Raw genomic sequence first — 23246 nt, forward strand, 5'->3', positions numbered from 1 at the left:
AAAATCAAGCTGCCTGCAAAAGTGGCAGATGTGCAAAAGAGCACATTTACATCTTTCCTCATTTCCACAGGTAACAGAAAATAATGGCAGGTTTTTCCCTCTTCGTAAAAAATAACTAGATGAAGTTGCAAGAAAATGTTTCGTGCCTTGAGGTCACTTGGAAGAGCAGTGAGATAAATTTAAGACAGGCTGGGCCTGGTGGCTCACGCCTGTAATCCCAACAGCACCTTGGGGGACTGAAGGGGGTGAGTTGCTTGAATCCAGGAGTTTGAGATCAGACTTGGCAACATGGCAAAACCCCATCTCTACAAAAAATACAAAAATTAGCAGGGCATGGTGGCATGTGCCTGTGGTCCCAGCTGCTCGAGAGGCTGAGGTGAGAGGATCTCTTGAGCCTGACAGATCAAGGCTGCAGTGAGCTGTGATTGCACCACTGCACTCCAGCCTGGGCAACAGAGTGACACCGTGTCTCAAAAAAAAAAAAAAAAAAAATTAAGACCAATAGGGCCTTGCATCTAACTCAAAGGGCATGTACACCCTGAATCTGACAAAGGCACACACTGTGATTGAGTAGCACAGAGTAAGAAGGGTGGGTGGACACCGTGCCCCGGATAGATCTCTGAAAGTTTCACCCTACTAAGGATGTCCTCCAAGATGCATATAGCTCCACATGGACAGACCCCTCTGTTTTTGCACTTAGGAGACTTCCAATATACAGACTGAAATAGGGTGTCCACATATCTGTCTTTTTATTTCCCGGTTTATCCCTTACTTAGTGTTGCACTCTGAGAAAGGATGCATGAGCCTATCTAATGCATCTGAAATGCCTTTATTCTATACTTACCCTTGAAGGCATAGAATTCTGGGTGGAAATCATTTTCCTTAGAACTTTAAAGGCATACACCATTGTCACCTGATTCTCAAGGTTGCTGTTGAGAAATCTAACGCCGTGCTCATTTCTGATCTTTTGTTTCCTTTCTCTAGAAACTTTTTAGGATTTCTTCTTTAAGCTTGGTGTTTTCATAAATCACAGTGGTGTTCTTTAACGTAGGTTCCCCCCAATCCATCTTGCTGGGCATTTGGTGTATTCTTGAATCTGGAAACTTACATTCCTCTTATGTTTGAAAGTTCTGGAGTTTGTTTTTTATTTCTTTTCTAACTGTGAAGAGAGTTCATGTTGGGGAGGCAAGGGCTCAGAGAATTTAAGGAACGTTTCATGATGGAAGCCAAGAGTCTGAATTAAATATATGACTGGACAGGTGGAGAAGTGGGCATTCCAGATATGCAGAGCTGTGGGGACAGAGGCATATGGTTAAGAATCAACACAGTCCAGGAGAGACAGTGGGGACACTTAAAAATCATGCAACAGGGAGAAACAAAGAGGGGTATAGTGAGCCTGACGGTGGCTAGCCGTATGTTTCAATGGGTGCCTTTTGAGTGTGTGGCTTCTGATGCATAACGAAGTTTCCACACCAGCTGAGGGGCTCCCACACCTTTTACACTCATAAGGTTTCTCACCAGTGTGAACTTCCTCGTGCTGAATCAGGGTTATTTTCTGATCGAATGCCTTCTTGCAATCCTTACATGCAAAGGGCTTCTCTCCAGTGTGAATTCAAGGCCGTGCTTAATAGATTCCCACACTCTTTACATCCATAGGGTTTCTTCCAAGTGTGCATTGCTGATGGACAATGAAGCTTGAGCTACAACCAGAAGTTTTCCAACGTTTGTTACACTCACAGAGTAAGGGGAGACTGAGCTGTTGCTGAAGACCTTGCCACCCTCCTTACATTCAGAGGGCGATCCTCCAGTGTGGATTCTCTGATGCTGAATCAAGGCTGCATCTGAATTTAAACCTTTCCCGCATTCTTGACATTTAAATGGTTTATTTCTAGTGTGCATTATCTGATGCCAAACAAGTAATGTGCTGCATCTGAAGTCATCCACATTCTTTGCATTCAAAACTTTTCATCACCGTGACCTCTCTGATGTCAGTGGAAGTCTGCCATTCGACGGAAATACCTGTCACATTTTCCACATTCATAAGCTATCTGACCGGTAGGAGTTGTCTGATTCGTAGAGTTGTGTGCTGATGCTAACATTTTTTCCTAATTTCTCACACTTTCCCTTCTCTCATCAGCACAGGCCTCCTGATGCCTGGTGGACCCATCTGTGAAATCTCCCCTCTTTGACTTTATCTTGACCATCCAGTGACCTTGGGGCTGCTCTAGGCTGCTCCCAAAATCTAGGTGCTGGGGAATATTCTCTGGCAGCCCTCCCAGTGTCAGTCTGAGGGACTCTGTTTCTTTGGACCTATGCTCCTTTGGAATTAGTCCTTCCTTCTCATTTATGGTTTCACTCTGAGATTCTCAGAGATAGGGGTTCCATGGGCGTTCCCCTTTCTCTAGCTAGGAGACCAGAACAGGTTAGCTGAATGAAAAATCAGGGAAGCCACCCCTGTATAATGCTCCAGCATCACCTCTCTGTACAGGGCCCTCTGCACAGGGTCCCGGCTGGCCCGTTCAATCTGGTGAGGTATGCAAGTGCTCCCTCAAAGGTCACTGGCTCCTAGGCAGTGTGGTCTAGAACATGGCTGGCATCCCCACCTCACACTCTCCTTTGGAGTTGGGAGAAGTAAGAACGGACCCTGAGTCCATTTCATGGCATCCACTGACCCCGTGCGTCACAGACACAAGGAAAGCCCACTGAGGCCCTAATAATGCTTATGCTTTGGCTCCCGTTTAACCCAGTTCTTTGTCTTTATCCATTGGCCAGAGCGCTGGAGGTGGGGAGGAGTGAGTGACATTTCTTACAGTCATCATGTTTGTAGCAGTCCTTCTCATCCAAATTAGACTGCTATTTTGAGGAATATTTTGGCATTTTTGGTGAAGTCTTTTCTTCAATTTAGAGACCCATAGCAAATACCTATTTTCCCTTGCTTCTAGGAGCAAACTCATACCCATCGTTGACACACAAAGTTGCAACATCTTTTTTTTTTTCCTCTTTACTTTCTTAATAGCTTTTGACCAAATGATACCCTGGAAGAATACTGAACTGAAAGAATCAGGAGATCTGAGATTTCACCCAGAATCTGCCAATAATGAGAAAACCCTGGTCTCATTTGTGCAGATTAGGATGATTTGCCTTTTCAGATTCCTTTCTGCCCTGGTTCTGTGAGTACTGTTCTCCAGTCACGTGTCCACCAATGCCCTGAGCACTGCTAAGGAAGGCACATGATGTTCTCAAAAGCTCTTTTTCCTCCCAACCCTCTTGCACTTGTTTAATATGGGCAGTGTCCCTGTTGGGAGCTATGTTAGGGATGCCAGCGACTCTCCCCCTCCCTAGGGTTCTTGCAAATAGAATAAAAATCAAAATGCAGTGTGAATGGGGGTCAAAGCTCTCTAGTGATAGCTACACAAAGAATTTATCTCATTCTTATTTGGACCAGGGTTGGTTTCTGATTGACCCAGAATCCAAGTCTAACTGTTTCCTTATCAAATTAGCCTCTTCTAAAAGAGAATCCTCACACTGCTATTTAGCAGTCTTTCTTCGTGGGACACCACTTCATCATTCAGGAGTCTTAACATTCTTGATAACAATGTGTAGTTATAATACACAAAGGTATTGGCTAATTTTCTCTAGTAATTTCAAATCAGAGATTTCCTCTTGGTCATTTGGTATCTTCTTCAGGAAAAAAAAACAAAAACTGTATCTCTACCTTGCCCAAATCTCTGTGAAAAGTAAAAAAATTAATCATTCCAATGCTTCGCTATGAGGCTGACACCATTCAGATGATTGGCTGAAATCTTCACTTTTTTTTTTTTTTTTTTTTTTCTTCGTGAGACAGTCTTGCTCTTCCACCCAGGCTGGAGTGCAGTGGCGCGATCTCGGTTCACTGCAACCTCCGCCTCCTGGGTTCAAGTGATTCTTGTGCCTCAGCCTCCTGAGTAGTTGGGATTACAGGCGTGAGCCACTATGCCTGGCCAGGTTCTCTTTTCAACCAAGTGTTTTGTGTGACTTAGAGAGGGCTGGAGTTCTTCCATTTAGAAATGACCATCTAAGCAGCACTCCTGCTGTGGCAGGAAAGAGGCTGAAGAGCAACTTGAAAGGTACATGTATCTTGAAGTTTTGAACAGAAATATTAAATATTCAGCCTATCTGTCCTGCAGTCCCTACCTGATTTAGAAAGCAAATTAATACCACCAGATTGACTAGGAGCAAATATCTCATCTGAAGAAATATTAGAGCGTGGCCATGGTAATACAATACTTATTTGTAGCAAATAAAATATGTATCCTCTGGTATCCTCTTTGAATGCTATGGATTGTTCCTAAAAAACCCCAAAATTATTTTCAAATATTTTAGTTAGGTGATAAAAGTTTAGGGCTATGTTTGACTCCACATATTTTAATTCATGTTTGTGGATTTTTGAAATAAACTATTGGTTTCTTTTAACAATTAGTTTTCCTTATAAATATTTTTCATCAAGCATAAAAATTGTTTTACTATTTTAAAAATTAACAGCATGCCACACAGTGGTCATTGTATGAAAATGTGCAATACTAAATGGGGGTTACAATAAGCATGTAAAGGAGGAGTCCCAGCATGACGTCTACACTGTACTTCTTGCAGATTCAGACCTGTCTGGGTATGTTTGAATGACCAGCCAAGCAGGTACCCAGAGGTCTAGCTGGTTAAGGCATTGAGGAACTTACTTTAAAGAAAGAGACTTAGAAATGCTGCAGCAGGGCTAGGTGCGGAGGCTCACGCCTGTAATCCCAGCACTTTGGGAGGCTGAGGAGGGTGGATCACCTGACGGCAGGAGTTCAAGACCAGCCTGGCCAACATGGTGAAACCCTGTCTTTAATAAAAATACAAAAAAATTAACTGGGTATGGTGGCTCATGCCTGTAATCTCAGCTACTCGGGATGCTGAGGCAGGAGAATTGCCTGATCCCAGGAGGCGGAGGTTGCAGTGAGCCGAGATCGCACCACTGCACTCCCCATTGTACTCTAGCCTGGTCAACAAGAGCGAAACTCCGTCTCAAAAAAAAAAAAAAAAAAAAAGAAAAGAAATGCTGAAGTGAGTGACAAGCCCTATTCTGACACCCCTGTATCATTGGAGTTCTTTTAAGTGCCAAGAACAGAATATCCTTTGAAGTGGTGTAAACAATAGGCAGATGTTCAAAGGCAGTTGGCATCTGGGGCTGGGGATGTGACAGGGAGGTCTGCCAGGCATCCAAGTGCTTCCCATTGATGTCTTGCCATCCTGTCCATGCTGCTGACCACGGATGACTCAGCATATCTAGGCATCATTTCCAGTGAAGAAAAAAAGGACATTTGTTTCCACGTGTCCCAGTTGCCTTCCCTTCTGGTCTCTTTGGACCAGATTAAGTCACATGTCTATACCCTCACTGCAAAGGAAACTAGGAAAGTAAGCATGTGGCACTTGATGTCTTTCTCATTAAAGGAAGTCTCCGTTAGTAAGGAAGAATATCTGTTACAAACCTCTAAACCAGGGGTGATATCCCATATCAGCCACAGAAAGTTGGTAAGATGGAAGAGAAGCAGAGCTCACAAGCTTGATAAATGAGCACCACAGGTCTGACCTGGAGAACCACTGGGCTCTCCTTAAGGATGATCAGATGGTTTCCCTATCAGGCTGCTTGGAACCACTGCAAGATTCTTTGGGAGTACAGGTTTGTCAAAAGCAAACAAATAACAATCTGGATTTGAGTTTGACTGCATGCAATAGATAACATGCAAACACAATGGTTGAACCAATTAGAGGGTTTATTCTTTTTATATTACAAAGCACCTAGACGATATCCATGGTGGTTATGGTAGCTCTATCATGTCATCAGGGACTCAGACTCCTTTTATTTTTCTGTTCAGCATTCTTAGAGTATGTGGTCTCCATCTTGTGAGAGCAGCATGGCACCTGTTCCACCTCTATCCTCAGCCATCATGACCACATTCTAAGCAGAAAGAAAAAGAAAGGATAAGGGCATTGGTGGGTGCCAACTGAGTTGTTTCCCTTTAGAGAACATTCTTGACCAGGCTGGACAACATAGTGAGACTTCATCTCTACTAAAAAAAAAAAAAAAAAAATTAGTCAGGCATGGTGTACATGCCTGTATTCCAGCTACTTGGGAGGCTGAGTGGGAGGATAATTTGAGGTCAGGAATTCCAGGCTACAGTGAGCCATGATCATGCACTCCAGCCTGGGTGACAGAGTGAGACCCTGTCTCAAAAAGAAAAAGCAAAAGAAAAATAGCATTCTAGACGTCTTACACCATATCTGTGGCTTTTATTTTAATGGCAACAACTGTCACATAGACTTCCACCTGCCAAACAGACTGGGAAAGGTGGTTTTATACCTAGACCCATGCCATCTTGGATAACGTCAAAGTTCTGACGGTAAGAAAGAAGAAAGTAAATTTTGGTAAAGCAATTAGTCATTTCCTTTGCAATGTAGGATTTTTATGTGGAAAACAGAGAAAGCAAAATAGTATAGCGTAACAGTGGTGGGTAAGAGTATTTCCCTGAATTCATTTAATTTTGGTGGCTCAATTATGGGAAAGAGATGAAAAAAGAAGATCAGTGTCTTCTAGGAACCTTGTTGTTCAGGTAATGAGCACGTGGTTGTTGAAAGGTCAATGAGGACAGCACCTTCTGGGAACAGGCTAAGTTCTGCAGAGAGTGCCACAGATGCTCCTGGGATCCACCTCATACTTTTTACCTCCACAAACTCGAAGTCAATAAAGATATATATAACCAGTGAGAGAGAGATTTTGTAAGACTGCCTGGTTATATATTTTGCAGATGTAATGCTTGTTACATATTTCTACTATTGGTGAAATCTTTCTATAATCCTATAGAAGATTGACTCGAGGTGGTAGGTAAGACTGCCTGGTGCATGTATCTGATTTTCCCACAAGAACTTGGGGAGTGTAAGTCAGATGCAGGCCGTGGTCCAAAACTAGTGACCTCCTGGAAGAATGAGGCTAACCAAACACTATACATCTTATTTGCCCAATTTCTCTTTTTGGAAACAACATGGAACATAATAGAGTTAAATTGAATAAAAATAAGACCCCCAAATGTGATATATGTAGTAAAAATTAGGAGAGACAAGTGTAGGCTAGAGTAATTAGAGAGGGATTCATGGAGGAACTGGTTCTTAAGTTGTACCTCACAAAATAGGAGGAATTTGGATACTTAGAAAGGAGTCGGAGAAAATTCTATTGAGGTGCATAGAAAACTCTGATGAGGCCAGGTGCATTGGCCTACGACTGTAACCCCAGAACTTTGGGAGGCGGATAACTTGAGGTCAGGGGTTTGAGCCCCACCTGGCCAACATGGCAAAACTCCCATCTCTACTAAAAATAAAAAAATTAGCTGGGCATGGCAGTGCATGCCTGTAGTCCCAGCTACTTGGGAGGTTGAGGCAGGAGAATTGCTTGAACCCATGAGGTGGAGGTTGCAGTGAGCCGAGATAGCGCCACTGCACTCCAACCTGGGTGACAGAGCGAGGCTCTGTCAAAAAAAAAAAAAGAAAAGAAAGGAAGGAAGGAGGGAGGGAGGGAGGGAAGGAGGGAGGGAGGGAAGGGAAAAAGAACTCTGATGAAAAGGAAGGAAGTGGTTCAGGGAGAAAGTTCAGAGTAATTTCCTGTAGCAGGTTCTGGAACAATTTGAAAGGAATAAGGAACACAGGACAGGAGAGGAGAATGGGAGAGGGAAATTATTGAGGAGGGGGCCAGGAAAGTCACAGCTCACCAAACTCCTTCCTACCTTTCTTTTGTTAAGATTTCCAGTTAATTGTTCCACTATATAAAGACTTAAGAAAATCAGTAAATTGACTCAAATAAAACTTTGGTGAATAATATCAAGAATGTGACATGGATTGTTGGTGTGAGTGTAAACAGGTACAACCACTTGGAAAGCCATCTGGCAGTAATTAATGAAGTGAATGTACATATGTGCTATGACATCAATCCCACATATATAGATAGGAGATATACAATATATATTACATACAGTAATAATCATATATATTTTATATATATATGAAATTATCCTGGTGTCCACAGCAAGGGAAACATTTAAATAAAATATCAGGAATGCATACTATGGAAAATACTCTGCAATTCAAAGCATTGAACTAGATACACATTTAGTGGCCTGGATGGGCATTGAAATCCTAGTTTTGAGTTTCAAAAGCAAGAAAGAGAATGAGATGTAAACACAATGTCATTTATGTAAATTAAAAACACATACATACTGAATTCTGTATTTATAAGGATCATTTGCAAAAATTCATGAGGGAAGAGAATGAGAGTGGATATTGGGGATGAAGGAAGAAATCAATCCATCAATCAAGAGAGGAACCCCCATACATTGATTATGATGCATGTGCTATGAATTCACATCTCTCTACCTAAGTTTGCCTCTAGCCCTCCTCCCACAAAATAAACCTTTGAGGGAAAAAACACTCTTAGATCTCCAAATATTTTTAAATGTGTGAGCAGCACTAGAACATATAATTCTCTCATGCATAAAATAGGGATAATAATAAGTGTCTTACAAGGCTGTCAAGAAAATTAAAGGAAATCATATATTAGATACCCAAGTGGAGACATACCCAGATGCGAGGTGGTTGACTAGGCTCCCTAGCTGGTGAGGTGACTCACTGTGAACTTTCTACCACTCTCACAGTGTTTGTGTTCAATCCCTGCCTCAGCAAAATGATAAATCATTACATCAGGGACTTTCAAAGTCAAGCAAATAGTCAAAAACATACGCAGTAGGTTAAATCCTCAAATGCAAGAGTATACAGTCCTGCTCCCTGTTGACTTCAGCCCTATGGAGAAAATAATACCTCTGTTGATTTCAGCTTAGAGAAGCTTATTACCACCAATATTTTTCCCTACAGTCAGTGTTAGCCCAACTCAATGCCCCTTTCCGAACAGTACTCACCAGAGAAGACAGTCCAGCCAACTCAGTGATTACCAAGCAGCATGCGCTGGGTGGTGAAGGCTAAAGTAGCCAACTGACACCGTAGGGAGGAGAGAACTGGCCAAAGTATAATGACCTAAACTGGCATTTTGTCAGATCATGGGGATTTTCTGGCCCTTTGCTCAAACGCCTGGCACTGTATGCTTAGGTCTTTGGGAAACAGTGTCATGCAATAGTATAATCTGAAAGAGTAATTTAGAGCCGTTTATTGGAGGTGATGCATTGTTAGTAGCCACATTTACAAAGAATGTTGGCCTGAGAAATATTATAGTGTCCACTCTTAGATACCTCTTGGTGGCTAAGGACACAATCTTACTAAAATTGAAATAAAATGTTACCAAAATATTCTTTGCTACCAAACTGGTGTATATGCAGGAGGAAAGCAGTTTACCTTTCCACCTTATGAAGAAACTTTTTGGATCTTTTCTATCACACATTATTCATAAAATCTGTGAATCACCTACTACTTAGCTTCAAAAAGGTGGGACATCTTAAAGGATTTGATAAACTAAAAGAATTCTCAACTAGTTACTATGGAGGAAGTCTGGCTAAAATCCAGAATTCCACATATGATCCCACAAGATCTCTTCCAGACCTCAGCTAAAAGATTATTTAGGCTGTGAATAAGGAAAAAAATTATAATTCCATAGTTCAGAATTTCAAGGGATCGTAGAGGTCTTCCAGTCTAACTTCTTTTTATCTTTGTAGGAATTATGGCTCAGAGAGGATAACTTGGCCAGTGTTGAGCAGCCAGCTCACTTCCATTCAACATACGTTTACTGAATAACTACGAGATCCCAGGCATCCTATTCAATACTGGAAGTACAGAATAGTGTGAATAATAAAGAAGTGAAGAATATGAGTTAGGCATGCACGCTAGGGCCAGTCTCCTTGTATTCAATTTTACATTCACTGCTTACTAGCTGCATGTCCTTAGGCAAATTACTTAACCTGTCTATGCTTCAGTTTCATCATCTGCAATAGGTGATGATAAGTACATACTCACGGATTGTCATAAGATTTAGAAGAGTAATATGCTCTAAGCACATAGAACAGAAAGGTGCTTGGCACATAGCGAGAGCCCTGTAAATGTGTGCTAATTAAAATACCAGGTTTCTGCCCTCTTGGAGCTATCTATTCTTTGTTTAGTCCGACAGCACAGCATATTGGGGCTACTAGCCCTTGCCCCAGTGTGCTGGGCTGTCTGACTAAACAAATCTAATTGAATTAGTGTTATATGCAGCCTGAGGCCACAGTCTTATGTAGTTTGTCCTTGAGTCTCCCCACTCCACCCCACAATGCCTAGTACATTGCCTGTTACGTGGTAGATTCTATCAGTATTTGATGAATGAATGAATGACACACGAAACTGAAGGGTCAAAGAACAGGCATCCTAAGAAACATTTGACTAGTTTCTTCAAGAATGAGAAGGAAGAGGCCGGGCACAGTGGCTCACGCCCGTAATCCCAGCACTTTGGGAGGCCGAGGCTGGTGGATCATGAGGTCAGGAGATCAAGACCATCCTGGCTAACACAGTAAAACCCCGTCTCCACTAAAAATAAAAAAATTAGCCAGGTGTGGTGGCAGGCGCCTGTAGTCTCAGCTACTCGGGAGGCTGAGGTAGGAGAATGGCATGAACTCGGGAAGCGGAGGTTGCAGTGAGCCGAAATGGTGCCACTGCACTCCAGCCTGCACGACAGAACGAGACTCCGTCTCAAAATAATAACAACAATAATAATAATAATAATAATAAAATTAGAAGGAAGAGCAGCACTTCTTCACATAGAGAAGAGACAACGGATTCTAGGGAACTGAAGCCACGAGAGCAAAAGCTTGGAAGTGTGGAGGTGACTAGCTTTCTCCCCCTATGTATATGGCCTGCTCTTCTCACTTGCTTTATTTGAGGGACTTGGGAATTAGACCTAGGTGTGCCTGGAATCTGCTGTGCTCAGCTTCTGATGTATTACACAGCACCATTCTGATGAAATCCAGTGCTAATTAAGATGCTCAGGAGGTTATCAGTTGTTCTCTTTAGCACATGTTCATTCAGAAGGAGCTGGCTGATTTCAGAAATCCAGCAGGAATTAAAGTACTGAATGTGTATTGTTTTTAGTCCATCTGTTCTTTGTGAAAGTTTGATTACATTTTATTGTTGATGTAATAGGTATTTTCCTTTTGTTGGATCCTCCCCCATCAGAGGCTGGATTGAATTATTTACTTGTGGGCATTATAAATCACCTGGTGGTTCTTATGTCAGCGATATCTGGTTGTCACCCAATATCCGATCTTCCCTTCTTCCATTGCAATAGCATCCCCAATTTTTTTTTTTTTTTTTTTTTTTTTTGAGATGGAGTCTCACTCTGTCACCCAGGCTGGAGTGTAATAATGCAATCTTGGCTCACTGCAACCTCCACCTCCTGGGTTCAAGCAATTCTCCCACTTCAGCCTCCCAAGTAGCTGGGATTACAAGTGTGTACCACCATGCCCAGCTAATTTTGTATTTTTAGTAGAGAAGGGCTTTCACCGTCTTGGTCAGGCTGGTCTCAAACTCCTGATATCAAGTGATCCACCCGCCTCAGTCTCCCAAAGTGCTGGCATTACAGGCATGAGCCACCACGCCCGGCCCAGCATCCCCAATTTTTATCTGGGCACAGGGACACTCAGAATAAAGACAACATTTCCCAGCCTCCCTTAGACCCACATATGGCCAACTGTCTAATCAGACTTGGTATGTTCAACCTCCAAAAAAATGCGTTTTAGAAGAGACATTCTCTTCGTCTTTCTTTACATCCTCTCCTCTGGGTGGAATATAGATGTGATGGTTTAAATTAAAGCAATCATTTCAGATCTTGCTCAGTGACCTTGGGAATGGAAAAAATCCACAGGGAATAAGTAGAAGAAACTTTAGTCTCTGATACCCCAGGGAGTGCAATATGGGGATGTCTATCTCCAGACTTCTATCTGAGAGTGAAATAAGCTTCTGTCTTTGTTTAAACTACTATAAGTTTGAGTTCATTGTTGTTTTTGTTTCTTGCAGCCTCATGGAATGCTAATTAAAGCAGCTTCCTATTGTTACCTACCGTACCATCTCCTTTGCAACCACCAAGTCAGTTATTACCATACAGAATAAAACCCAAAATTTGATAATCATCATTATGATTATGAGGATGAATGTACTGCAAAAACTTTGCCTCTTCTTTCCCCATCCAAATGATCACATTGTGAATTTCATGAACATTTTTATTATTTTTGGATTGCCTCATTTGCATTCTATGAATGTCGATGATTAAGAGTTGGTCTGTGAGTAGGAGAGGAAGTAAGCGATAAAATATGTAGAAAAGAAGTAGAAACGTTACTGCAGCAATTTCAGTAGAAGAAGATAGTAGACTGTCTAACAGTATATAAATCATGGTGCTGTCATAATGCAGTGCTATGCAATGATTAACAATTTTGTTTTAGGCTGGGCACGGTGGTTCACACCTGTAATCCCAACATGTTGGGAGGCTGAGGCGGGCGGATCACGAGGTCAGGAGTTCAAGACCAGCTTGACCAACATGGTGAAACCCTGTCTCTACTAAAAATACAAAAATTAGCCTGGCATGTGTGGCATAAGCCTGTAATCTCACCTACTCAGGAGGCTGAGGCAGGAGAATTGCTTGAACCCAGGAGGGGGAGGTTACAGTGAAATCGCACCACTGCACTCTAGCCTGGCCGACAGGGGGAGACTCTGTCTCAGAAAAAAAAATTTTAAAAATTGAGTTCTAGAATAGTATTTATTGCCTTGAGAAAATTAACAGAATATTTTGTCAAATAAAAAAGTAGGTTGTGGCCAGGCGCAGTGGCTCACGCCTGTAATCCCAGCACTCTGGGAGGCTGAGGCGGGCGGATGGCTTGAGCCCAGAAGTTGCCTTGGCAACATGGCAAGACCCCATCTCTACAAAAAATACAAAAATTAGCCGGGTATGGTGGTGCATGCCTGTAGTCTCAGCTATCTCAGCTACTCAAGAGGCTGAGGCAGGAGGATTGCTTGAGCCCAGACAGTCAAAGCTGCAGTGAGCCATGCTCACGCTATTGCACTCCAGTCTGGGTGACAGAGAGAAATGCTCTCTTCCTCTCTCAAAAAAAATAGGTTCTACAATAATATGTAAACACGCATATAAGTTTATGTGCATATATACATAAATTTATATTTCTATATACATAGAAAAAACGTGATGTGTAGACATGAAAATGTTAACAGTAGATAACTCTGACCAAGAGGATTATAGATGATTTTTACTTTCTTCTTTTCTGTTTATTTATATTTCATAATTTTCTATAATAAACACATATAATTTATATACATTTTAAGTTTTTAGGAAAGCAATTCTTGGGTGCCAGCAGCTGAAGAAATAAACCCCCACACGTGTTTAAGGTTTGTATATAGGATTAGTCAGAGCAATGTTAAGCTATGCTGTAATAACAAACAAACCCGAAAAGCTCAGTGACTTAGCACAACAAAGTTACACTTATACTTCTTATTTATTTAAAATCCAGTGTGGGTCTGCAGAGACAGCCTTCCATCTAATAGCTCAAAGATCCATCTCCACTTGTAGCTATCAAGGTCACTGCAGCGGGAGAGAGGGATGAAGAAGATACTTACAGTCATACTTTACATCACCCAACTGCAAGGGAGGCTGCTGGGACATTGGAGGGAGTGTACAGGATTTGATTGTGCAGTCTCTGCCACATACACCTTCAATGATTATGTTTTCTCAACCAAAAATTAGATTTATAGGAGGATAAGCAAATAGTTGGGTTTAGGGTTGATTTTTTAAAATATGCACACAACTGAATATATGGTTGCATATTTGCTACAGGTTTTTATTTATTTATTCTAAGATGGCGTTTCACTCTTATTGCCCAGGCTGGAGTGCAATGGCGCGATCTCGACTCACTGCAACCTCACCCTCCTGGGTTCAAGTGATTCTCCTGTCTCAGCCTCCCGAGTAGCTGGGATTACAGGTGTGCACCACCATGCAAGGCTAATTTGTATTTTTAGTAGAGACGGGGTTTCACATGTTGGCCAGGCTGGTCTCAAACTCCTAACTGCAGGTGATCAGGTGATCCCCCTGCCTCAGTCCCCCAAAGTGCTGCAATTACAGGCGTGAGCCACTGATCCTGGCCGCTACAGGTTTTTAAATAGTCAAAAATGGACTTGTCTGTGAGGAAGGAGGAGGAAATTGGGTTGAGATGAGGCCAAAACTAAAGGTTGCCCTGTTGTCCCTCCTGACTCTTTAAGTTAAGCAACCTACCCATGCATCGTACTCCTGTTAATGCATAAAAGTAGGTTTCAAACCATAGTGGGAGTTAGAAGATGGAAGACCGAGGACTGAGACATGACAAGCTTTGACCAGAAGAAGAAATGAGGATTTCTGGGGGGCCAGGAAGCATGATACAGACCCCTCCCCTGAGACAGTGAGAATACCAGGAAGAATGGTGAACTAGCCAGAAAGTGGGGAGGAGAGCCAAGGTCCAAAGAGGATGGAAAAAGGAAGACTGCCAGATTTGGGCAGTGCCAAAGGCAGGAATTACAGTCAGAATAGATAGCCAAGAAAGCAGGGTGTGGATGGAAGTGGGATTCGAGCAATTTTTTTCTCAAGAAACAGCAGGCTGTGACGTGTAGTCAGTTTGATTTAAATGATCATGGGGTAAGACAGCCAACAGAAAGCACCCCAGCAGTACCATGGCCCACAGAAAGAGCCCACAGTCTAAACTAGGGAGCAGGGCTGCATGGAAAATCCCAAGCTGAACTGGGCATAAATCCAGACATAAACTGGGGCCAGGCAGTGGAGACATGCTGAAGATGGCTGACATCAGGGAGGCAGCAGGTATTCCAGATGATAGGAATGGATGAATCAGGATCCCAGCAAGAGGGCTAGGGGTGGCGAAAGCAAAGTCCAGCCCCTCAAAAGAAGGATCTAGCAAGAGATACTGTGATTGGGGCCCCACTAAAGGGCAGGGCTTCACAACAGGTGCCGCTCCAGAAGTAGAACTGGTATGAAAACGAGGAAAATACTCAGTCATTTTAAGCAAGTACAAAGAAGGGAAGGAGACTGTAGCCTTGGGGATATGTGGTTGCCTGGGGCCTCACCTCTGAGAAAGTGAATGCCAAGACTAGGACAGAAAGACCTACAATGTTTCTCTTGCCTAACTTGGTCTGCACTAGCTTGAGAATGTAGTGTTGAGCCCATGGATTGAAGGCATCAGTGCCTGAAGCAAAGCAGGTTTGGTGAGGCTGGATGCGGAACTGCTAACAGAACTTGCACATCATTTGAGAAAGGCTTTCCTAAGACAGCCTCATAAACAGGTACACGGCTCGCCCACCTGCCCTTTTCTACTGGGAAAAGCAGTGTTCAGGTCCATAGGTAATGTTAGTTAGTGACGCAGAGAAATAGGATAGGGGGAAACACTTAGATTAGCCAAGTGTGTTAGTCTGTTTCCATTGCTATAAATATCAGCTATTCCACTGAATACCTGAGAGAGACTAAATCATAAAGAAAAGAGACTTATTTGGCTCATGGTTCTGCAGGCTGTACACAAAGCATCATGTCACCATCTGCTTCTGGTGAGGCCTCAGGAAGCTTCCAATTATGTTGGAAGGTAAAGGGGAGCTTGTGTGTCACATGGCAAAAGGGAGAGCAAGACAGAGGGGGAGGAAGTTCCAAGCTCTCTTTTTTTTTTTTTTTGAGATGGAGTCTCGCTGTGTTGCCCAGGCTGGAGTGCAGTGGCGTGATCTCGGCTCACTGCAAGCTCTGCCTCCAGGGTTCACGCCATTCTCCTGCCTCAGCCTCCCTAGTAGCTGGGACTACAGGCATCCGCCACCATGCCCAGCTAATTTTTTGTATTTTTAGTAGAGATGGGGTTGACCGTGGTCTCAATCTCCTGACCTCGTGATCCGCCCACCTCGGCCTTCCAGTCTCTTTTAAACAACCAGATCTCACGTGTACTCATAGAGCAAGAATTAACTCATTACCAGGAGGATGTCACCAAGCCATTCAGGAGGATCTGCCTTCATGATCCAAACACCTCCCCCCAGGCCCCACCTCCAACAGTGGGGATCACATTTCAACATGATATTTGGAGGGAACAAACATCCAAACTATATCACCAAGGTATTGGGCCCCTTGGGTGAAAACTCAAAACCCCATGTTTTGCCTCCTTGAAATGTGTTTCAAAACACAGAGAACTTTTAGAGAAAAGTGTGAACTTTTTACCATTGTAGCTAAATGCATCCTTTGTGTATGGATGCTGGGTTTCAGTGCTCCTGGGAGCATTAGTATGGAAGGAAAACTCTTGAATAGAAGTCAAAGATTCCAAATTCTAATATGGCTTCACTGCAGCTCAAATAAAGTGATTAGGAATGTGCCTTAAATATCTCGAAGCAATGAAAAATGAGATTGCATGTATATCTACCCATCCAGCAACTTTGCAGAGCTGGGATTGGGGTGAGACAAACGAGGTGTCTAGGGTGTAAGATTTAGGGGTTGCTCACTCTCAGGATTATGCAAAGTACCCAGCCAGCAAAATGAGAGCTGTGCACAGCAAGACCAGTGTGTCTTTCACAAAAGGTGCCCTTGTCTGATACTCAGGAAGGAAGGTGGAAGATGGGGGTTGTCTGGAAGGGTCAGAGTTCGAAAAGTTTCCCTTCCAGAAGCTGCTGAGAACTGAGGTCGTTGGGATGCTGTGAATAGCTCATCACCTGTGTCCCTGTCATTTGGCCCCCTGGCAGCAGATTAAGATATGCCGGCCAGGTGTGGTGGCTCACGCCTGTAATCCCAGTGAGAGGTGAAGCCAGCTGGACTTCTGGGTCAGGTGGGGACTTGGAGAACTTTTCTGTCTAGCTAAAGGATTGTAAATGCACCAATCAGCACTCTGTAAAAATGTACCAATCAGCACTCTGTGTCTAGCTACAGGATTGTAAATGCACCAATCAGCACTCTGTAAAAATGCACCAATCAGTGCTCTGTGTCTAGCTAAAGGATTGTAAATGCACCAATCAGCACTTTGTAAAATGCACCAATCAGCACTCCGTGTCTAGCTAAAGGATTGTAAATGTGCCAATCAGCACTCTGTAAAAATACACCAATTACTGCTCTGTGTCTGTCTAAAGGATTGTAAACGCACCAATCAGCACTCTGTAAAATGGACCAATCAGCATTCTGTAAAATGGACCAATTAGCGCTCTGTAAAATGAACCAATCAGCAAGATGTGGGTGGGGCTAAATAAGAGAGCCAGCAGCGGCAACCTGCTGGGGTCCCCTTCAACGCCGTGGAAACTTCGTTCTTTCGCTCTTCAGAATAAATCTTGCTGCTGCTCACTCTTTTCCTCCGCACTACCTTTATGAGCTGTAACACGCACTGTGAAGGTCTGTAGCTTCACTCCTTAAGTCAGCGAGACCAGGAACCCACCAGGAGGAGCAAACAACTCCGGACACGCCACCTTTAAGAGCTGTAACACTCACTGCAAAGGTCTGTGAGTGAATTCACTCCTGAATTCAGCAAGACCACGAACCCACCAGAAGGAAGAAACTCCAGACACATCTGAACATCAGAAGGAACAAACTCTGGACACACCATCTTTAAGAACTGTAACACTCACCTTGAGGGTCCTCGGCTTCATTCTTGAAGTCAGCGAGACCAAGAACCCACCGGAAGGAATAAATTCTGGACACACCAGCACTTTGGGACGCCATGGCAGGCGGATCACCTGGGGTCAGGAGCTTGAGACCAGCCTGGCCAGCATGGTGAAACCCTGTCTCTACTGAAAAATACCAAAAAGTAGCCAGGCATAGTGGCGGGCGCCTGTAATCCCAGCTACTCGGGAGGCTGAGACAGGAGAATCACTTGACCCCAGGAGGTGGAGGTTGCAGTGAGCCGATATCGTGCCATTGCACTCCAGCCTGGGAAACAAGAGCGAAACTCTGTCTCAAAAAAAAAAAAAAAAAAAAAAAAAAAAGAGAGAGAGAGATGCCAGTGAGGTGAGGGTGGGAAAGGTGGGGGCGGGGGGGGGGGGTTAGGAGCCGAGGTCTTGCCTATCTCTCCAGCCCAAGAAACCCCTCTCTGCATTCAAGCCACACCATCACTGGCCTTGGGGGTGAACAGCACTGCCTGACTCCCATTCCTTTCTGATCCGAAGGAAAACATTTCCTGTGGACCTGCAAAGGGTTTCCATCTTTTGGAGGCTGCTTTTCAGATGTGATAGGAGGCCCGGCAAAACAAGTCAGGCTGGGCCCTTAGGGCCATTATTGGCTGACACCCTATCAGAACTGCCTTATCCGTTAACACCTCTGTAGGAATTAATTAGTTGAATGTCAGCTGAAAGTAAGAACAGACCAGAATAGTAAGAGGAAATAGGTGAAGAAAGTTTCTCTATAGTGACAAGTAATGGCATCACAGTGTGCCCCGTGCAATTTTGCCTGTGTCGGCCTTGAGTATCCCACTGAAAGTAGCTCCCACTTCCCCTCCCAACCTATGAGGTTATTTCATTGTCATTGTAATTTGTAGATGCCTAAAATTACCCATTTGCTAAGGATTCCTGATCCAAAAAGGTATACTGAAAATTAAAGTATGTCAATTGGCACTGATTACATGTCCCTATTCTCAGAGGGACTGGGTGCTGGGGAAATGGAAAAGTATGTACATAAGAGAAGGAGAATGTCTAAAGAGTTTATATTCCAGGGCAGATTCAACCAATCTTTATGAAGCTCCTACTATGTGCCAGGTATATATTATCTTATTTTATCTTACAAAATCCCTGCAGTAGAAGTTTTACTATCCCAATTTTGATTCCCAGAGCATTGCATTTGGATTCAAGCCCAGCGCTCTTTCTTCTAGGCTGCGGTGGAGGGCGGGGGGAAGAAATATAGGTGGTACATAGAATGAAATACATAAACATATTTGTGAACTGAGACAGTTTGAGTCAGCCATAATTAAGTGTCCCATATTTGGGAAGAGAGTGGCAAAGATAAAAGCTGAGAGAAAGGAATCGACTGGAGAGACGGGAGGATTTGAAGCAAGGTGGAGCTGGCCTGAGGTTTCCCGGATGAGGAGAGGGTGTGGCGGATGATCCAGAGAGAAAGGCTGTGGTGTGGTGGAGGGGTGGTGGGGAGAGGAACAGCCTGTTGTCTGAAATAACAGAGACAGTGAATCAGGCGATGACATCCTTTGCGTATGTGGTAAAGGGTGGGTGGCCTAGGCTCCTGGACGCAGGTAACCAAGGAACACAACTGCAGGTATAGCTGCCTGCACCAGCATCAGCCTCCAGCAGCAGGGACACCCAGTTACGCAGCAGCGGTGTGCTAATTCCAGCCCAGACTGGCAGACAGCAGGGGCTCTGTCTGGGGGAGGAAAAGCTCTAGAGCTGGGGACGACACATTCTGAAGGAGGGAAATAAGCTCTGAGCTATATTTAGTGCTGCATCGCTGTGCATAGCGGACTTATGGCAAGCGCGTGCCTGCGAATTCATCAGATGGAAATACAGGCATGTGTAGCCTGCGCTCTAACTTCTTTTCCACCCCAAAGATTCTTTTTTTTCTACAGCCTAACCTGTCGGGGCATTATTTCCTACCCGCCGTTGCATACTGATGCTCTGCTGGTCAGCTTCCTAGGGCCTCTGCTGACGATAAGTACAGCTGTGAGATGATGACAACGGCACATAGCAGACATTGATTAATCAGCAGCTAGCTTTGGTTTTTTGTTTTGTTTTGTTTTGTTTTTTAAATGGACACATCTTAGACAAGGAATCAGCAGCTTTTGGCATCAGAGGAAAAGAAAGTTTCTTGATTCCCAATTTTTTAACAAGTGCCAAACACAAGTTCAGCCTGGTTGGAAATATAAGCACAATGGAATTCAGTCAAAACTTAAATGAAGCCACAGACAATTTTTCCTGAGCTACAGTGGAAACTCTACACCCTCACAATACCTAAGAGCTTTCCCACCAATACAATTTGTTTGCAAAGCATTACATCATCAGAAAAAACTCTGATTGGCTGAGTCTATCCTCAAGGAAAGACCCATTTCTGGCAGCAAAAACTTTTCCAAGATCCTTTTTGGGCACCAGACACCATATTTAGTTTTCCCCTTTTAGTGCAATACTTTAGTACAATAATGAGCACGAGGGGCCTTTGGGAGGCTGCTTCTGTTGGAACTTCTGTCAACACCTCTGAGGTTGCTTGTTCCTGAATATCAGAGGACCCACCCCTGTGCGGGAAGTACCCTGCCTTGGTAGGTGAGGAGACACCACAAGGCTTAATGAGGAAACTATTACTCCTTCTGTCACTGGCCTTCCGATTACACACAGCAATGGTGATTTTGAGCAGCAGCCAAGGATGTTGTAACAGAGGCTACTGTGGAACCAAATTACAGGAGCCCAGGGAGCAATGAAAAGTCTTCAAGCTGGAAATGTTTATTAATTGCAGTGTATTAGTTGGAAATGTTTATTAATCAAGTTGGAAATTAGTTGGAAATGTTTGAGATTAGTTGGAAATGTTTGAAATTTGTTGGAAATGTTTGAAATGTTGGAAATTAGTTGGAAATTAGTTGGAAATGTTTATTAATCAAGTTGGAAATGTTTATTAATTGCAGTGTATTAGGCTGGGCAGGTGGGCCCTTGCCTTCAAGGAAGTCACAAACATGCATTCAGGCTCTCTTGCCTATGTGTTATTGACATTATATGAAGAAACACAAATAAAAACCTGAAACACTAGGACAGCAGAGCAGGTAATACACATTTCCTAATCCACGAACAAAAGTCAATCAAGGAGACTTGTACCAAATGGCCTTTGCCTGGAAAATAAGTAAAAGGAAATATACCCCACTGCTTCAGCCATGATTCGCCCTTCCACTTCCTTTTTCTTGGCCCTATTTAGTCCCTGTTCCTCATTCATCTATAACTGTCTGACTCAGATGAAAGCTGCAACTTGAGAAAATGTGGACACGTTATAATTAGGGGGCGCTCCATGACCACTGTCTTGCCCCTCTTTATTCTTCCCCAATTTCCTTCCCATCCTTTCCCTCCCTTTCCCCTCCTCTCCCTGCCTTCCTTCCCTTCCCTTCCCGTGTCCTTCCCCCTTCCTCTTTCCCTTCCCCCTCCCCAACCCCCTCCCCTTCCTCTTCTTTGCTTTCTTTGTTCCAAAATGAAAATAGATGGCCTAGGTTCCATGAGAGGTGATTGGAGGAGAAGTAAGAGCTTCAATGTGGTGGCTGCCAGAGACTCTGCCTGGTGCTCCCTTCTTCCCTGTGGCTGCATTCTCACCTAACTCTGGCTGTGGTCAAGAAAGAGCTTTGCGAGAGATCTGTGCTAATCATTCCTGAATTAAAATACCTCACAGAGGTCCCAGGGTGGGGAGTGGAGCGGGGCCATTTTCCCAGGACACCCATCAGCAGGTCCTAGCCTGCTCTGGATGGCACGTTTGCTCCAGGGCTGTTTCTGGGTCACCACGGTACCCTCCACAATGGGCCTTTCCTCCAGGTAACAGTTTCCTAAAGCTCAGTGTCTAAAGGTAGATGAGGGAATGAGGTTGCAAGTCCCCCCATCCCCGAAGGACAAGGTGAATTACATCACTTTGGGTAGAATGAGGGTATAATGTGGATTTTCATGCGGTTAATTCTTTGCTGGGTTTCTGAACAGTGAAGATAATAATAGAAGGATGCAAGTTTCCTGTGATAGAGAAGAATAGCACCAGGAGGTGGGTGAAAATCAGAGGGTCACAGGGACAGACGGAGCAGGGGTGGCTGCATGAACATGTGCATCCCAGGGGCTGAGAAGACAGTGGGAAGACAGTGGGTGTAACTGAAGCCAGCCCCGGATGTCTGGAGAGAGGCTCTGCTGTTTCTGGTCAGGTCTTGTTCTTTTACACTGGACCATCCAAGATGACACCAGGAAGTTAGCCTTTGGTAAGAACGAATGTCACCCAGCCTTGTTCCAGCCTTCCTCCTGGGTCTTCACTCCCTTGAGACTTACTTTCCATCTCCTCACTCATTCCTGGTCCCACAAGCTCCTGCCCTCTGTCTTCACAACCTGTGATGACCTCAGGTTCCTGCAGGAGTGATCTCAGCTTGCCTAGCTTAGCCCACGACTGGCCCTTCAAACACGGTCAGCTCAGCAGGTCCAGGCTGGCACAGAAAACCTTGTGGCAGACAATAGTGTTTATTCTAGGCAATTGTCCCAGACGGGTCGCTCCCTGCTTACTCCACACCTGCTGCTGCTTGCTGTTTTCCCAAGATCTGAATTCCTCCTCCCCAAGCACTGGCTAGGGGGCTCCCTCTCACAGCCCCGCCTAGAGTCACTCAAGGGGCTGGACCATCCTCAGTCCTTTAGCTGAGAGAGGAGAATGTCATCAGCAGGCCAGACATGATTTACAGCTGTCCTCTCATTCGCTTCTGCTGCCCCAGGTAACAGAGGCTCTGGATCAGGGCCGTTGCTGGGCTCCACCCCAGCACTAACCGGCTGGGCCAGGTTTACCTCATCCCCTTCAAAAAGGATGGTGTGAGGAATGCATGTCCTGCCCCAGGAAGACGGATCTGTTCAGGAAGAAGAGGACAAAGGGCAGGACTTCAAAGCAATTTGGGCCACAACACTGGGCTTCTGGCTCCTATGTAGAGGGGAAGAGAGTGGGGAGAGGTCGGACCAGCATTCAACTCAGAGGCTCTTCCCAGCTTCCATCCCCTTTGCCCTGGAGCTACAGAATTTCCTGACCCTGGAGAAGGCACCTGCCAGTGCAAATCCCCAGCACAGGTTCTGGAAGCCACGCTGCTGTTTGTCCTGCGCAGCCTGAGCCATGGCCCCCCTCTGCCTAGGGTGGGCTTCCGGGGGAATGAGGCCTCTGAGCTCCACCCTGGGGCCTCCACCTCCCCAGTTACTGAGCCACCCTTCACCTCCTCCCTCTCTTGTCTCATTGAGACCCCTTCTTTCCCTTTCCAGGGATGATGATTTTTCAATCACATAGACTTGGAGATAAAGGAAGAGAAAGGCTGGGGCATGAGGAGCTGAGGGCAGGGGTTAAGAAGGTGGCAGTAATAGAGTAAAACCTGAGTCTGTCTTTAAACCTCCAGGCCTGAGGCCACGTTTGGAGGGTGGGGGTCTCACTTCAGTTTTTCTGTAAGTTTTTCTGTAAGTCTGATTATTCCGTTCCACCCACAGCAAGATGGGGAGCTTCAATCCCAGACGCTTGTGGCTATGGGAGTGGGGAG

At 44.4% G+C, this 23246-nt stretch overlaps 1 pseudogene; it reads right to left on the reverse strand.

Annotated features, from left to right (window-relative positions):
* Window positions 1-1406: 1406 nt before the first annotated feature.
* Window positions 1407-22836, reverse strand: LOC129048881 (zinc finger protein 620-like; annotated as a pseudogene).
* Window positions 22837-23246: the final 410 nt, after the last annotated feature.

This window comes from Pongo abelii, chromosome 9, assembly GCF_028885655.2.
Source record: "Pongo abelii isolate AG06213 chromosome 9, NHGRI_mPonAbe1-v2.0_pri, whole genome shotgun sequence".
In the NCBI taxonomy this organism is placed as follows: Eukaryota; Metazoa; Chordata; class Mammalia; order Primates; family Hominidae; genus Pongo; species Pongo abelii.